At 38.9% G+C, this 14,230-nt stretch overlaps 1 protein-coding gene across 3 annotated transcripts in view; it reads right to left on the bottom strand.

The window, feature by feature from the left end:
* LOC110852667 (neuroligin-1) overlaps positions 1-14,230 on the bottom strand; it is a 107,757-nt gene that overhangs the window by 44,979 nt on the left and 48,548 nt on the right. The window lies entirely within an intron of this gene.

The following is a 14,230-nucleotide window of genomic DNA, read 5'->3' as shown; positions in this document are numbered from 1 at the left end:
CCGGGTGCGATACATACTAATGAATGAGGAGTGGATGGATGGATGAGTAGTTGTGGATGGAACAACTTTTTGATTCTGATTCACTCCAACTCTTTCTTGCTTTCACCATCATCTCATCGCCTCCTCTCCTCGGTTTACTCCTCATAAGAAGAAACACAAGAAGTGTGCCTATGAGAGCTGAACCTTTCTATGAGTGGATTTTGGATTGAATGAGAGGGCAAACACGCACAAGTGCAAATTTACTTGGCCTTCTTGAGAAGTTGTTCTTTCATCTAAAAAAATACCAGAGTAAAAAGGCTCATCATTACGAATGATAAATTGTTTATGCTCTTCTCCCCTAATTAAATTAGGAATAGGCGAGTTTACATCCACAATGCAGTTGGACTACTTATTTATTTAGTTATTCTTTCTATATTTTGCAGAGGTGGGCAAAATACAGGATTTTGAGCTGAGTTCTTCTCAGGGTTTGGATTTCCCGTGTTGTTACACCCGCAAAAAGACGCGAATCTACGTGGAGAAGACAAAAGTCATACGAAAATTACAGGAGATGTGAAGAAATTAACTTTTTATCGATGCCAAAATGCTTAATTTCTAGAAAATCGAATGTATTTTGAGAGCAATTAAAAGCTAATTTCTTTACAGAACCTGTATTTTCGTACGAATGTTGTATTCTGCGCGTAGATTTTTTGTGGGTGTAACAGCCCCGGAAATCCAAACCCTTGGAAGAACGTAGCTCAAACCCCTTAATTTTGACAAAGTATTTTGCCCACCTCTGATATCTTGACAAGAACAAGAAAAATAAATAATAAAAGTTATAATCAACCCGCTACGGGGGAGATAAAAGAAGAAAGGAGAAAGTCAAACTTTCAAGATGTTGCTCCTTTCACGCGAGCTCATTATTATTGATGGCGTCGGCCGCTGCTATATAGAAATCAGAAGGCATTTTATAAATCCCTCCAATAGGGAAAGTATTTATTGGGAGGAAATTGTCATCTTTTGCATAATTAGTGAGAAACCAGTTTGCACTCTTTGCCCTTTCAGCCAAGTGTACAAAGGGAAATTAGCTATTCTTAATTAGGTTCTCACGCTTTGTTTCCTCGTTTCCTTTTCAAACAGCAGTTTGGTTGGAAACTATTTTCATACATTTTCAAAGTGAGGAGGGACTGGGACAAAATAAACAGTGTGGTTGGCTCCGTGTGCGGTGTTCAGTAGTCATCGGCACTTGCAGTGTTTCGGGTGAAAGTAGATAACCACTTGCAAGAAATAGCGGGAAGAAAGTGGTTTCTTGCAGCTAAATATTTTTACCTGCACAAAATGCAAGGCGTAAGAAACTACGCCCCACCGCTATACTTCATACTGCACGTGGAAAGATGGCGCAAATTTCTTGCACTTTCTCCCAGTTTCTTACAGTGCAAGAAATGTAGCAAACCTGATAGAACGTGATTTCTTTCCGCTATTTTGACCTGCAAGGCGCAAGAAACCACTTCCCGCCGCCATAGTTCATGCGGGCACGTGGCTAGATAGCGCATATTTTTTTTGCACTTTTTAGCAGTGCAAGAAATGCTGCCAATCCGCAAAAAACGAAACACTGGTCCCCCTCTCGCTCATTATACTCGTGAGAAGAAACTTTCCAAACTGGGATGGTATTTTTAACCCTAAAATTAAAGTGGACCAATTACTCCACCGACTTTCTCCATGCCCGACTGGAATTCAAATTCATCTTATATTTGTACATGAACCGTTCGTAGAGAGAGAACTTGCAGTTTTGAATTAATGCAACCGAACATACTTAATAGGCGAGAGAGAGAGAAATGGGCTTAGGAAAATTGCACAATTGATGCATCCGAATAACCAAAGTGGAGTGAAAGTTGGGTATTTCTGCCGAAAGAGAAAGTCTCACGAATTGAAGGAGAGAGAAATGTGCCGATATTATCGTCATCGCATCGCATCGCCCATAACGGGCACACCACATCTTCCCCAGTAAAGCTCCCACATTTGTGTGTTGGATTGTCTGATCTCACTCGCTCACTCGTCTGGTCTGGTGAACTAATGACACACTCAAAGTAAAGGAAATGGATGCATCATCATCATCGTCTTCTCAGGTCACATTTGGTCCTATTTTCACTTCACTCACTTTCTCTAGCCCACATTTGAATTTAACAACGTCATGGTGCTGCATACGTACAAGCGTCGATTTATGTAAGGTGGTGGTGATTCTTTGTCTATCACTTTCTCCCTCTTGTTCTTCGACTTTCCTTTGTTGTTCCTCAATTTGGAGGGGAGTTTGAAGTAAAAATTTGAGAGGTAGGTTAGGCTTTCTTCTTGATCTGTCCAAGTTTTATTGCATTTTAAAATTCTACACACATACGGACGGAAACACGGTCTGACTTCTAAGAAGACCTACTGACTTACTTCGGATGACGGGGCTTGGTACATTCCTTGTCTTTATCGTATCATTTTGCATTTTGGTATGGAAAAATGATTTCAAATTCAAACTAGAGTGTGGTTAAATCTGGAATTTTTGTTTTTAAAGTGAATAAAATAAGGAATGGAATGCCTTATTAAAAAATTAATCAGAATATTTGTATATGGGTCATGCTGATAATATCGACATCGTTACCAAATTGGGTGTCAGGCTGTTTCTGGACAGTAAAAACATGGATACCACAAAAGATGGACGGATGAAAACATGAAAGTAAAAGCTGACAGGAAAACAATACAAAAAGGGACAAAATCTTGACATTTGGTATCGTTTTTATTGGAGACTGCTTTCTTCCATATATTTTAACAAAATTATCATTCATTAGCCCCATATTAATTAGTATATTGGAAATTGCAGTATTATTCCAACAACGAATATCTAATTTGCAGCAAAATCTATAATGTATTGTTTCCAGTTCCAGTAATACATACAAATTTTCTTACAAAAAAGAAACGCAGTAGTTTTAAGTAAGCTTACATATTCCGTTAAACAAAAGACACATCTGCATTCAGACCCAACCAGCAGATTACTCCATACCACATACCACTTTGTTTTCCTTCACCATGCATCCATACGTATGTACGTAGCCAGAATAAAAGTAAAAATCCTTTGAATTTCTGATTTTTTATCTTTATCTTGCTCCAAAACAAAGAGAAAGCTTTAACCAGAAGTGTACACAATGCGAGAGAGAGAGAAGTTTGTAAAAACAAAATATCATCTGCAAACAAATGTCTCTCTGTATTTTCAACTTTCCAATGAACCCTTATGTTCTCCTCTGGTGGTGTGTTCAAGGATTTTGTGACCACAAATTATACCAATTTATATTCTTATAGAGTTTCCCAAAACTAAAGCTTATTTATAGTTGAACCTACATACATTTACGACATACTGTTCACGACTAACGTCCATCCACTTTCTCCATGGGAGAAAGCAGCTGAGAGCAAGAAGGTCCCACAGCAGTAAAACGTGGTGGGATGACAAGACTCGCTGAATTTTAAGAAGAGAAGACTTTCTTCTTGTTATTAAGGGGTGGAAATAACTTTATGGGATTGCTTTGTCCGTCTGTCCGTCCGTATCCATCATAATGGAGTACACTTTCGACATCCGGTCTTAACCAAGGTGTTTCTAATTTTTGGAGTGGAGTTAAATTGAAAGATGGGCGTTGTAGGTCATAAGGTCACGGCGCCACGTTGACGAGGTCAAAAATGCAAGTTTTTGTTTAGACCGTTTTAGACCTAATTTGTGGCGGGAATTTCAGAAATCGAAAAAGATTTGACGTACGATAACCCCGTGACCGTGTCGACGGGGTCAAATTCGAAAAACTGAATTTTGTCATGTTTGGTGTCTATCTAGAGATATTGTCGAGTACGTTCAAGCTACGCATTTGCGTATGCTATAATTACAATTTCGTGCTTTCACCCCTTTGCTACATCCCGTTTGCAACGGTTTATTTCATCATGTCGCTTTTTTGATTGTGAGGAGGACCACTTCTCCGTAAATAAGTTTATAATAAATCTGTTCCCTCTTGAAAAAAAATCTCTGAAAATGTGTGCATACATATATATTTGTACCAAAAATGTTGATTCGTATAGTACGGAGAAGAGTTTCTCTTTTCCAGAGGACTTTTATTTCCTTGACATATTTATTTCACGTTCCTTCCCACATGCTTTCTTTTTTAGGTTCCTGCAAGAAAGGAAAAAAATCCAAACCGGAAGAATTATCTAGTTTTTGTGTTTTTGTTTTTAAGCAGAACGACACCATGAATTTTGTGTCGTAAGGAAACGAAGAAATAAATATTTAGTAGCTGCGTATTTATGGCGCGATATATGTAGTTTTTCCTTTATTGGTGAAAGTATAAAATTACATTGGTTACATAATGTCGTGTGGGCGTGTGTGGTTATGTAAAATAAACAGGTTTGGCATGTATAAATAGCTGCATATTTGTATGGTATTCGACAGAAGTCAATTTTATGCTATTTTTACCCTATCCAGATGCACCATAAACGAACCCAAATTAATGCAATTTCCATTCCGTGATGTCATTATACTCATTTGAGTAGAATTGCCTTCATGCTTGTGATAAATTTGGTAAATTTATATCGGTATCAAAGGAAATTTTGTTCGAAATTTAATTTATTGCAAGCTTTCATCTACATGCAGTGAAATTCTTCAAAGGCAAAAGTTTATAAAAATATTTGTCAGATATTGTACCGGTCAAAATTTTAAATTTAGATCCTACATATTTATAAGCATGTATAAGCTACTGTCATTCATATCTTTAAAAAATTCTCATTTTAATTCAAACTCTACCAACCAACCAACATGTTGAATATCGTAAAATGCGAACGACTTTCTCCTTCATGCAATGTAATGAAATCAGATCCGTTATTTGCCTCCTTTCTAAAAAACGCGTGGATTCGATGGAGAAAAAAAGAAGTTAGGAAATCTTGATCACCCTTTCTTTCACCACGATGAAATTAAATCGGAATCCAAATAAACTAAATGTCGACATGAAGTGGAATGTTTGTTTGTTGCCCGATTTCTTTCTTTCTTTCTTTCTTAAATACTACGCACACCACTTGACGCTTGCTGGCTGGTTCTGGTTCTGGTGCTGTAGGACATTCCACCCGGGGAAGGAAAGAACGACCCAATCGAAAAAAAAGAAAATGTTGCCACTGGAAGAAGGGAAAGCTTAAGTGGAACTGAAACTGTCGCTTTGCTTCTGCAGGAAACTGAGACCTTTCTGACAGGGAAATTCTGAACATAGTTGCTCGCTGCGTATAAGGAAAAAAAGAAGATGACGACCCTTCCATCCAAGCATGATTTCGCTAACAAAGTTCCCCTTTTTTAGGGAGATTTCGTCAAAAATAAACAATTTCAAATTTAAATGGGATCCGTTCTCGGGAAGATGAGATATTTTTTGGGTAATCTTTATTGAAAAATGGTGCGATTAGAATTTCAGTTTGGATGCACCTTTCTCCAAGAAGAAGGAGAAAACGGAGTGGAGAAAGTAGGAAAAAAAGACGGAGAAAGTTGGAGGCTAGTGGTTCGTTTGGGAGCAAGAGTTGGTTAGTAGATCTGGTTTATGGGAAGGGAGAGCAGTCCCTGGGCTGTCATTTCCCATTTCAACATTCACGTTAAGAGCTCTCCTAACTGGGGGCTGGGTTAGAAAATTCGGCTAAACACGATCTACTTCATCATAGCTAACTGCACACAAAACACTTGCACATTACATTACTTCCTACATTACATTATTACGGGGGCCAGGGGTGTACAGAGGATTCGTCCGTGCAGTGAACCTGATGTTGTGATGCAGTTTAGCTACTAGGCATACATTTGTTTTAGTAGGGTTTGAAATTTTTGGGAAATCTGAAGGAAACGGGTGGGCTTTAGGAATTGCGTTTAGTGTTTTCTTTTATGGCGGGTTTGATACATTTCTTGCACTGCAAGGAAAGAAATGCAAGAAATGCGAGGTGCAAGAAACTGGGAGAAAGTGCAAGAAATAGCCACGCGCCGTAGTTTCTTGGCCTTACAGGTCAAAACATCCACTAAAAACCACTTTCTTCTCTCTATTTCTTGCAAGTGGTTACACTGATAGCGTTATATTTAAAGGTTTAAATTGACCAATGGAAAATTACCCAATAAAATTAACATGTTTTCATAAATTTTACTTAAAAAAACTCGCCCATGCTCCACACATTTTTCTCGACAAATGCATTACCCCGGAGAAAGTTTGTTTTCCCTTCCGTCCGACTCCTGCCGTTCGTCGGTTGCGTAATAATAATGTCATTCCATCCCCCAGCAGGATATAACAAGAACAAGAATGAGAACGAGTATAATAATGTGATGGTTCCTCTATTGTATTTTTCCAGAATAAATGCCCCACCAAACAACCAAACCAAAGCTGGTGTGCTCTGCTCTCGCTGTATGTACATCATTAAAATCAAACGCAAAGTATTATTGCCATTTTATCCCAGCATCTTCCCCACATTGTCATATTCACTCCGTGATGCGGTCATGTTTACAAAACTTTGTATAAAAGTTACAGTTCGGGAGAAGAAAGATGGGTTCGTTACACCCCTTTCTCTCCGAAATAGCCCTCCATATGTACCCAAGTACTGATGTGTAATTTGGCTAAAACCATTTTCATAAAAGCCATACAGGCAAAAAAAAAATTGGGATTTTTTATGTCTTTTTCTCTTCTTCTTCTTGCAGAAATGTTGTTGCCGACTGAATGGGTGGTAGTGGTCCCAATTTTATTACGGATCCATATCCCTCATAAATATTATACGTTTTGAACACTGCTATTTCGCAGTGGTGGTGGTGGAAGTACATAGTTCAACAACACGAAGGGTACTGCTGTCACACTTGTACGCAATTTTACAAATGACATCAATTTATCTCACTTCAGACTTGACTCTACTTTCTCCAACTTTCTCTCTCTCTTCCTTCCTTCCCTTCCTCCGGGTCTGGACCACTTTGGAATTTGAATATAATATCGTCGCCTGGCCCGTATGTGTACGTACTTCTGCTTGTCGTCGTGAAGTTAGATAGTGGAGGATGCAGCTTTCTCCGCCTTATCGAAGTTGGAACATGTAGGGATTTTGTGTGAGAAAGAAGTTCTTTTCGAGGGAGAAAAAACCCACAATTATTTTTCCAGATAATCTCTTTTGAGCATAAATGCATCCACTTTCACCACCTGACTCAGCCAATTCCGGAAGGAAGCTGGGGAGACGTTATCTCTCCTCCATTCTTCAACTTTGGTGTGGTAGAAAAAAAATATTTCGAAAAAGTGAATTTCTTTTTTTCTTACTTTCGATTCAGATATATGTATACATTCCAACAGATGAAAGTGCAGATATGTATACAAGAAGTTACTATTGGGACTGGTTGTGTAACATTATAGGAATGAAACGTAACTAATGGCGCTGTTGGGCCGGAGGATACGGCCGACTGGGTGGGGACAGAGGGCATTTGTATTGTAAATTCGTAAAGTATTTCAAAAGAGAGGAAGTGGATCTGGCAAGTACAGCTTTTCCCTCTCATCTCAAACCCATTCACGCCAACCAACATCACCGTCGAGTCGTAGTACGTCTACCGTCCCATTGGTTAGAGGAAGAAACTATGTACAAAGTGAAAGCGGGTCCTCTCTCTGCTCGCCCATCATCATCAATTTATTAGTGTGCCAGGAAAGTCGACAGTGGTGGGGTCCAGATGCTACTTTTGTTGGGAAACAGTGCCCGCGGACGGAAGCTGTGGGGACATGTGGGGACATTAATACGGCAGGATAGGAGAAGGCGGGGTTTATATAACGTGGGAATCATGATGAGGACATCGGACACCCTTGAGGACATTGTCCCTCTGTCCCCATCCTTCCGCGGCTCCTGTTACTAAATAAACCCCTACCAATCAACCGTATCGTGCCATGAAGCTCTCTTGCTTATTAATTATGTCGCATCACTTGTTCCCAATTTAAATCACAATACGACCAAAATTATAATCCTCTCCTCATCGTCTCTGAAAGCTGCGAGTGAAATCTTAAATCTTATTGAAGAGAGGGAAACTTGACGTCAGACCACTTGCTTATTTCACACACCGAGTGCGACTGTATCATCACTCTGGCTCACACGTATGTACCCACGACGACGAGCACCCTCCACAGTTGAACTTTCTCCTTGACCAACTCTTAATAAATCCCTGTTTGACTCCCATTTATTTCCAAGTGGTGCACATGGTGAAACAGATTTTGTGTAGAATTCTCTCTCTTCTGTGATGTGCAGGCAGGCAGAGATCTTGACTCGGGAACTTAAGTTGGGCCCATTTCCCAAGATTGATGTCTTTCATTTCGCCTTCCACATTTCTCCTTTCACGTTTCACAATAAATATTTTCCCGCTGGCTGACAGCACACAGAGCGGCTCTTTGAGCTTGAGCCGTTTCAAAGCCACTAAACCTTCCCTCTTCTTCGCCTGGACGGTGCAACACAATGCGAGAACCGTATCAAAGTTCGGGATGAGGTATTTATTAATAATATAATGATGCGGAAATAGATAGATAAATATTTTGAAGGGGGTCAAATTTTGGGGAAGGGTGAGGATATAATTAGCGAAATTGGATATATATGTGTGTAGGCAATTTTTAAGGAAATGTGGCATTTTTTGAAGGATTTTTTTTGTGCCCTAATGATCTCGGGCAGAGTTTGTATATATAAATTGTCCCACTGGGTTCAAATTTCTACAGTCATCACAAAATAAAATGATGATATGTACAAGATGTATATACGTCCAGTGTTTGGCTTGTTTGCGGGTTTGCTATATTCTTGCAATGAAAAGAAAGAAATGCAAGAAATGGGAGGTGCAAGAAATTGGGAGAAAGTGCAAGAAATATGCGTCATCTTGTCACGCGACATATAAACTATTTATAGCGATGGGAAGCAATTTCTTGGGCCTTGCATTTCTTTTAGGTCAAAATATGTACCTGCAAGAAACCACTTTCTTCCCTTTATTTCTTGCAAGTGGTTACTTTCACCCGAAACACTGCATACAACATCCATCGCCATTTCCTTGCATCCATCTATCACAGAACTTGGAAATACGTATACCGAATAGGAAAAGGATCAAGACTCAGCCTGAAAAAACTTGCCATTCATCCAAGTGACTTGATGTTGATGTTTATATTATTGTGATGTGAGTTAACCGATGTAAATGTGCATGGGCATAAAGTGAAAGTAACGAAATTTCCGACATAACAATTCTCTCGCTTTCTCCCACATGCCACACTCGCTCGTTGTGTTCCACTACTTATATAACTCACTTATTGACGAAAACATACAACACACCATGGGGCTTGGAGAAAGCAGGGGAAAAAAACTGGGACATAATATTATCATCGATTTCCACTTTTCGTTTAACTAAAAGGTAATGTTTCTGAAGGAGAGATTTATACGGAAGGCTGGAATTTTTATATTAACAACTTTTCCCTTCAAGTGTGGCAATTTAAATACAAATAAAGAATTTCCTTTCATTCCAGAGAAACATTGGAGTTAAGCGGAGACTGGGGGAGAAAATTGAATGGCGGACTGTACGAGCTTATCAAGAGAGAGAAAGAGAGAGAGAAAGCGAGGTTGAAAGGGAGAAAGTGGGTGCTGTATTGTATCGTATCGTAAATTCGTAAATCCTACGCATGCATGAACCATCATGATGATGATACAAGTAGTAGCCGCGGAAGGGGTGGGGACATGGGGGCAATGTATCCATGAAATTGGAAATTTTTGGAAATTTTCACAGGAAATTTTGCTGGGTGATATGTAGCGAATTTGTCCCCACAGTCTTGTGGGATGGAAATATAAAAACATTACACGACCAACTCAACCCATAATTTAACAATTATATGGTAAAAGAGCAGTAGTATTGCCCTTCTAATCTAATTTAAGATACATAATTGATGAAATTTATAACTAGTGTCATTAAAATATTCAATTCAATTTGTGCCAATCAGCTATATTTTGAGTTTCCTAAATTTTCTTAAATTTTCATGAAAAATTTCAGATTACTGTTTTCAAATTACTATTTTTTCAAATGCTGGATTTTTACCGAAAAAAATTCGCAAGCTTGAAAATAGATAAGAAAACTTCTCGCTAGCGACTTTTGTATATAATATGTATGTCCCCACGGCTCACATTGTTTTCCGCGGCCACTGGATCCAACTATGTATATAGTGCCACGATTCAATGCAAATCCTCGTTCAGGGCTTACTTTTATTCTTAAAAGAGTAGGAAGAGAAGAGTTGGTGCTGATCTATCAGAAAATGTTAGCCCAACTTCCGCATCCCACTCTTCAAACTCGGTTGGTTTTTTACCTTATCTCCACGAGCAGGTGGTCACATGGGGGATATAAAACTGTGATGAAAATATGTGAAAAAATTTGTTCGATAAAATTAGTATAATGCGGAATATGTATGAAATGCTAAGAAATGGCAGAAACTTGATATTGGACAAATTGAATGGTTTAATTTGGGCCCGTATTCTTCCGGGACTTTACGTTCTCTGGGACAATTTTGTGTAATAGATATTGAAAGAAATCGGCATGAATTAAGAAGTGTTTTCTCCATGTTCAATATTGACCTTATTTTTTTGACCCATTTCACCCATGCTTCAAAATCAAACTAAAACCCACACCCTTATCAATAGATGGCGGATATGTATTTATGAAAAATAGCTGAAATATTTATTAATATTTACGAAATATGTAAAAAAAAACTATATATATTCTGAAATTTGCATTCCTGAATATAGTGCTGATATTTTTTCTAGTCTAATTTCTTTGACCAAAAATAACTTCGTCTCGTATGTTTGAAATATTTATAAAATATACATACCTATGTACTTTTGTATTTAAATATCTAAATAGTTACGCATTTTTCAAGTAATAGCGGAAGTATATTTAGATGACCGAACAACAGGAAATATGCAACAAAATGTTAAAATATTTTTAAATATTTGTGGTCTAATGGAGTTGTGGAACACACCCACAAAGTTTGACCATCAGTCGTTACCAAATGAAAAAATTGAAAGCAAATACATATCCGCACTCTGCTTATCATTCACACGGATTCGATAACCAAACGAATCAAGCCATGATGGACGACTCAATTTCAACGACCAAGCGAGTAATATATTTCAACTTTGGGCAGCAAATGTCCAATATCTAAATATAATAAATATTTTCCAAGAATGCCATCCTCGTAGGAGCAGAGACGTCATCTTTATAAAACGTCTCGTCTGTCCCAAAATTGGTCACGACGGATAATATTAAATAAAATTGTGCAGTTGTGGTCTGCTCGACTCTTGGCGAGGGTTTCATGGACTGATTTCGCCCACAAGAGTGAGTGGATGATAACGGAGATAGATCTTCAGAGAAAGGGCCTCCTAGGTTTTCTTTTCCATTTTCTTATGCTATACATTGAATTCGTCTACCACAGACCACAGAAAAGGACAAATATAATGCTAAACAACCAAAAATTCTTAAGCGAGGAACGGGTATAACTATGAGATTACGAGGAAAGCTCCATGACTCGAACAATTTTATCAGATTTTATTACAGATCCAATTTACTTATGAGGCCTTGTCTCCGCCTCCTACTTTTCCTCGTTTATTTTGAAGGACGACTTAAAAGGAGGGATGCATAGTTTTTCACGGCTAATTTTAAACTGATAATGGAGGTCTCGTAGCGTATGCGAACAGATTTTGGCGTAACTTATCTTAATCGAGTGCAAATTTAAGAAATACGAAATTTTCAAAAGACACGATCTGCAAATGCTTAGGTTTGGCAGAAATATTTGCATCCGAAGAGGAGAAAGCGCACCTTAAAGTTGACAAATTTCACACTTCCCAAATTTATTGAAGGTTTCTCCTCTTCGGATGCAAATATATCTACCGAACGTTCCCATTGGCAGATCGTTCCTGTTGCAAATTTCATACCTATTGGATTTTTGACCGATTGCCACTAATTTGCTCAAAATCGAAGATCATACGCTGGAAGACCTCCATCGTAAGTGAAAAGTTTCTACATTCTTTTCACCCCACCTTAGATCACCGATTTCCGTCGTCCCTCGTCACCAAGCTACATGCATACAACTCGCTGCTGGAAAAGCCTCTTTTTCCATTTTTTTCCTTGTTTTCTTATCTGCCCTGAAGCAATGCAAGATTCGTCCTACTTATGTATGCTCTTCTCCTCGTCGTCCTCTCACCAAACCAACCACACCACACACTTCTTCACTTTGCTTTCATCTCGACAAGGGCCCTCCAAATAATAAGATTTCAAATGCAAAACGGCAACGAAGAAGTGGGAGAAAAAGTGGTACGAGGGAAAAGTTATGGAGTCGTCGGAAAAGACAGGGAGAAAGCAGTGGCCACGGAAGGGTGGGGACAGAGGGGTAATGTTCCCACGGTTGTTCGATGTCCCCGTCATCTCCCCATGTTATATAAACCCCTCCCTCCCCTATCCTGCAATGTTAATGTCCCCACGGCTTCCGCGGCCACCGGGAGAAAGTAAGAGAGAGAGAAAGTATGGGTGGGTGGAAAGTTTGGGAGTGCTGGATCTCCAAATGTAAGAGAAAAGCTTGGTTAGTTTAGTTTATTAGTGACCTTGTCTTCTTCTCCGGAGTAGAAAAAAGTTTATTACGGCTACGCAAAGGAGACGAGTCAATTTTTGTCTGGTGCACGCATCCCGTTCCCCCAGACGTATTCAAAGATGTTCTTTCTCTTCATCATCATGAATGGGCGAGCATGTGCTTTGAAGTGGGTAACATAATTATTCAAAGTTCTCTCTCGAAAGTATAAACAAACCAAATTTGATTGTAAATTTACATTCTTGAACCATGAACTCGAGGGCTCGATGACTCATAATGAAACAATATCGTGAAAATTAAACACATTTTTGATTGTTTCTGGGAATTTATTTTAAAATTGTGGACGACAATTTTGTAGGAAGTAAGGTGATCGATGGAATGGAGGGAGGCTTTTAAGTTAATTGAGATGAGTTTCAATTTTTCTGAAAGATTCCTACACTTGAGATCCACCCCTCTAAAAAGCATCAAAATCCGGAGTGTATATTTCTTTACAAAATTATTACCTGCTCTACAAATTTGCCGTTCAGAATTTTAAAATAAATTTTAACAGTAGAAAAATGATCAAAAATGTGCTGATTTTGACGACTTTGTCGATTAGTCATTCAATCTTGCTTTAATCAAGGTTGGAAGAGGATATTCATACAGTTGAATTATTTGTGGGTGTCACCTCATTTGCATAAATCTCATTATGCCCATTTTCTACGATACGGGTTTCCCATGTTAGCTAAACTCTATATCGCTAATCCATCAATCCATGCAAAATGTAGGTGTCTAGCACAAATAATTCCACTCTACTTATGTAACAAATTGAGACATTTCCTTACAAAAATTTGCTAAAAATGTCTCCCAATTCATGCCAAACCAACATAGATAACCGCTCCTAGAGTTGACTATCTAGGTATGTAAATCATGCCGCAACAGGGACGCTAAAACCGCACACATAATTCCGGAAACAAGTCCAACTTCATTTATACCCAACCCAACCACAACCAACAACAACAAGTCCCAGGTGGATTGGGCAACTTTGATATGTCGTCTCTCTACCTCCTGTCACTTACATACGCGCTCTAATTTCGTGTCTCAAAAGTGGAAAGCTGATTTCAATAGACGGCCCATTATTGGGCACGCAAAATGTGAATGCGATGAGACAGAGTGAAACAGACCACTAATAAATTGCCGTCCGTCTCCCTGCCCACACACTTTCTCCTTATCAATCCATCTCCACCGCCTAAATACGTACACGGTGTGCACACAACAGGAAACCGCGTGTCCAGGTCGTCGTCGTTGAGAGAGAAAAATCCGAGAAGAGAATCTAATTTAATCTTCGGAGAAGAGAAGGAATCCTCGTCCGTGTTAAACTCCTACTTTCATCTGTCATTTAATTTCCGGAGGTGCTTGAATGAGAAGGACGTGTTCACGAGGAGGAAAAAAGGAGGCGATACGAGAACAACAGAAATGTGGAAAAATTAACCCATTCCAGATGGATTATCGGTATTTCGAAGGTAGAATTTTTTATTAGATGCGACTTATAATGGAGATCTCGTAGCGTATCCTGTCAGATTTTGAGCAAACTGGGGTCAACCAATCGCGGATTGAATTAGTGTGAAATTTGCAAACGACAC

The sequence above is a fragment of the Folsomia candida genome, unplaced genomic scaffold (genome assembly GCF_002217175.1).
Source record: "Folsomia candida strain VU population unplaced genomic scaffold, ASM221717v1 Fcan01_Sc007, whole genome shotgun sequence".
Classification (NCBI taxonomy): Eukaryota; Metazoa; Arthropoda; class Collembola; order Entomobryomorpha; family Isotomidae; genus Folsomia; species Folsomia candida.
Note: the sequence above shows the minus strand (reverse complement) of the source record. Positions and strands in the feature narration are given on the sequence as shown.